The 4,061-nt window shown below is 34.2% G+C and overlaps 1 pseudogene; it reads left to right on the forward strand.

Moving 5' to 3' along the window:
* The first annotated feature begins 308 nt into the window (after nt 1-308).
* On the forward strand, nt 309-2,100 carry LOC145102707 (mitogen-activated protein kinase kinase kinase 20 pseudogene; annotated as a pseudogene).
* Nucleotides 2,101-4,061: the final 1,961 nt, after the last annotated feature.

A 4,061-nucleotide genomic window follows, 5' to 3' on the forward strand; every position in this document is an offset into this window, starting at 1 on the left:
ATATTAATGCTTCAAGTACATATATCAATTCGATTAAGAACTAACCATAAAAGAAATACAAGCAAAACTTATTATTTGATCGATATAATTATTTAATGTTAAAAACATGTGACGTATCTTGAGAATTCGAGCTTCGACATGTCACAAGTTAGACATTATTTGAAAATCGTTTATGGATTATATAACATATAAACATAAATGGTAACGATTGTATATGTACTTGAAAAGAAAACGAAGACAAAGGGCGACAGTTATTCCGTTAAAAAGAAAAGGGAATACTGGTGTCCTGTGTTATGTATGTCCTACCTTTTCAACTCCAACGAAAACGCGGCTGCTTCTTTGCCAATCCCCCCCACATGCCTAAAATTAGAAACTCCATGGAAACAACGAAATTTCACAACCCCACGCTCGTAAACCCTAAATTTTGTTTTTCTTTCATTTACCTCATAACCCTCTTTTACCCTAAATTCATCGAATATACTCTCACTTCTTGAAATTCTTGACAACCAAGAAGAAAGGGGAAAAGATTGATCGATCTTTTCACGAGAAAGTAGTCAATTTTTTTCTTTTTTCTTTTTGTTAATTCTAATCTGTCGACCTATCTTTCGTAATCAAGTTACCTACAGCATTTGGGAATGGATTCGGTTTTGAAGAAAGGGAATGAGAAAAAGAGGAGTTTAATCAGTTCCGAGAGTTGGGTCGTGAACGATGAGAGAAAGAGAAGGAAGCAAGAACATGAGGTGCTTGAACAGAGCAAGTATGGCGATGGAATGGCATGGTTTAGAGGTTGTTTGATTGGTAAAGGGTGTTTTGGGTCGGTATTTCTTGCAAATTTGAAGAAACCCAAATCGAGATACAGCTCTTACCCACCAATTATGGCTGTGAAATCGGCTGAGGTCTCTGTTTCTTCTTCAATTCAAAACGAGAGAGAGGTTTTGAATAATCTGAGAGGGTGTCGTAATGTGATCAGATGTTTTGGGGAAGAGATTACAACCGGAGAGAATGGACAAATGGTGTACAATTTGCTGCTGGAGTATGGCTCCGGAGGAACCCTAGCTGATCTCATCAAAAAATCCGGTCAAAATGGGTTGCCGGAATCGGATGTCAAACGTCATACTAGGTCAATTCTTCATGGATTACGTCATATACATCATAACGGGTATGTCCACTGCGATTTAAAACCTGAAAACATTCTACTCATCGGTAGTTCCTCTAATGGTGATTTCACGGCTAAAATTGGCGATCTGGGGTTAGCAAAAAGGGCAAAACAGAGCAAGAAAAGCAAAGTCGTCCGTTATCAGAGAGGCACCCCGATATATTTTTCACCGGAACTTCAAACCGACGGCGTCCAAGAAGCTCCGTCTGATATCTGGGCATTTGGGTGCATCGTGCTGGAGATGTTCACCGGAAAACCTCCATGGAACTCGAAAATGGAAACCAACAACGACGAATCACCTTCAATTCCGAGCAGTATATCAAGAGAAGGGAGAAGTTTCTTGAAGAGTTGTTTCTCGAGGAAAGCTTGTTTTAGATGGACGGCTGAGATGCTTTTAGCTCATCCATTTCTGGAAGGAGTCGGTGATGATAATGAAGAAGATGATGATACAGTTGAAGAGTTGGGTGAAGTTTTGGACATAAATGCCATTTGTTTATCTGTCATTTCTGAAAACGATGATGATGATGATGATGATGAGATGAGTATGTTGTCGTTTTCAGATGGGTTGAGTTATTTTTCTGAAGATGAACTCCATTGTTGGTCTGAAGAAGATGTTTCTTGTTTTTCTGTAGAAGAAAATGGTACCACTGTACCATTGAATGAAGTACATCAATACCCTTTTACTTTCTCCATTTCTTCAGGAGTGTAGCTTAGTGCGTATATGTTCATGTCATGATCAGATGTTAAGTTATATCATACTTTTGTTCCATAGCCATAATTGAGATATAGATTAAACTAAGCTTAATTTCCTTTTGGATCGTATATTTAATGGAAATTTGATTTATTCTTTGTGTTGTCTGATAAGGGCATCAAGATGTGGGAATCAGGATCTTGTGTTTGTTTCGTTTTGTCATTTAAACAAAGCTAGTTTCTTTATGAGTTTATGGTAAAGATTCGTCCTTATAAAGCATCCTCTGTTATAGGTTAACTACGTATCTTATTAGATTAGATGATTACTTTGCATGTTCTTGGAGTTTTGGTGTGAAAAACTAGAGATGGTGTCAATGATCTTGTGTATAATTTGTTAAATTCAGGTATCTAAAGCATACGTATTGCAACCATGAATCAAAATTATTAGTTATAATATCTTTTTAATATAGCGATCACGATATGAGCATATGGCATTTATTATTGCAATTATAGTTTAAAGAAAGATCTATGATGCATAATGTGAAAATTTTAAAATTGTATATGCGTACTGAACTATAGTTTAATATTGTTTTTAACGGGAAACATATAATCAATAGTAGGTTAAAGCCTGAAGGATTTTTTTATGCTGAACCACAGTAAAAATTAATAACTAAAAAAAAGAAATAGCAACAAGCCAATTCCATCAAAATTTAGGGTGAGTTTGGTTGTGGACAACTGTTTTTATTTTCTATGAAAATGTTTTCAGAAAATAGGGTTGAGTTTTCAATTTTCAATGAAAACGTGTTTGGTTGGAACAGGTTGAGTTTTCATTTTTCATCTTAGAAATTTGAAAAACTTTGGAAAACTGTATAAATCACTTTTCTAATTTACAAACTTTGGAAAACTGTATAAATCACTTTTCTAATTTACATACCATTTGGAAAACTGAAAATTTTTATTTTTTTAGAAAACTTTGGAAAACTGAACGAACCAAACGCGTTTTCAAAATTTCCGTTTTTCTTAGAAAATTTTCCTAGAAAAACTGGAAAATTTTCCACCACCAAGCACACCCTTAGGGTGCGTTTGGTTGTGGAAAATTGTTTTCATTTTCTATGAAAATGTTTTCAGAAAATAAAGTTGAGTTTTCGTTTTCAATTTTCAATGAAAAAGCGTTTGGTTGGAAAACTGAAAATTTTCATTTTCTTAGAAAACTTTGGAAAACTGAACGAACTAAACGCGTTTTCAAAATTTCCGTTTTTCTTAAAAAAATTTCCTAAAAAACTGGAAAATTTTCCAAAACCAAATGCACCGGTAGATTTTCCAAGCTACAATATTAATTTTACTTGGGAGGGACTTGCGTCATACCCTCTTGAAACTTAACTCACCTGAAAAGTTGTAGTAAATTGACAAGATTAATCACAAAGCCAATTCCAAGTGGATGAACCATATATTGTAAGTATGTCAACGGAAACAAAAGTTAGTGACACAATAATAAATACATGGAATTATTGGGTTATAATCATAGTTCAAACTTGAAAAAAGAAAGAATAAATAATTAAGAAACTAATTTGTTAATCATTACTAAATAATGAGCTAACTATAAAGGAGAGTGACCTTTATGCAATAAAGGTCCATAGTTTGAATTATATAATTAATACTATAATTATGCAAACTTGGATATGAACATTGTCTCCACGGTTTGTGCATAGGCATGTAAATCCTTGATAGATTAGCCAAAAATACTTTCACGAATTCGTTCTCCACATTGTCTTCTTATGACGACACAAAACATAAGGAAAAACCTTTCTATGGTTTGCAATTTCATCTTGGTGCCATAGAAATTAAGAAGATCTTGATTGATTGTTATTGTGGGGTGCGTACTAATAGAGGAACTCTACCGAGTAGAGTAGTGCAACCCTGAGCTAAGCCTTGGCTAAACCATAAAAATCTTAATGTCATACTGTCTTACAAATCATTGTAGTCATTGTTCTACTGTAATAATTTTTGCTAAGAAGAAGACCAATGTTGTGATAGTTCCACCCAAAAGGTAATTGGTTACTCCTACAACACATCCTTGTACAATGCTTAAGGCTCTCAGGGTAATAGGAACATTTTAATTTATTATGATCCCAAAAGACGGATTCAATTAGTTCTTGCCAATAACCATGTCCAATGAATAAAAACATTAAACTAAAAACTCATACAAATTGAGCAA

Source organism: Lactuca serriola, chromosome 4, assembly GCF_051521515.1.
Source record: "Lactuca serriola cultivar US96UC23 chromosome 4, Lser_US96UC23_V15, whole genome shotgun sequence".
Classification (NCBI taxonomy): domain Eukaryota; kingdom Viridiplantae; phylum Streptophyta; class Magnoliopsida; order Asterales; family Asteraceae; genus Lactuca; species Lactuca serriola.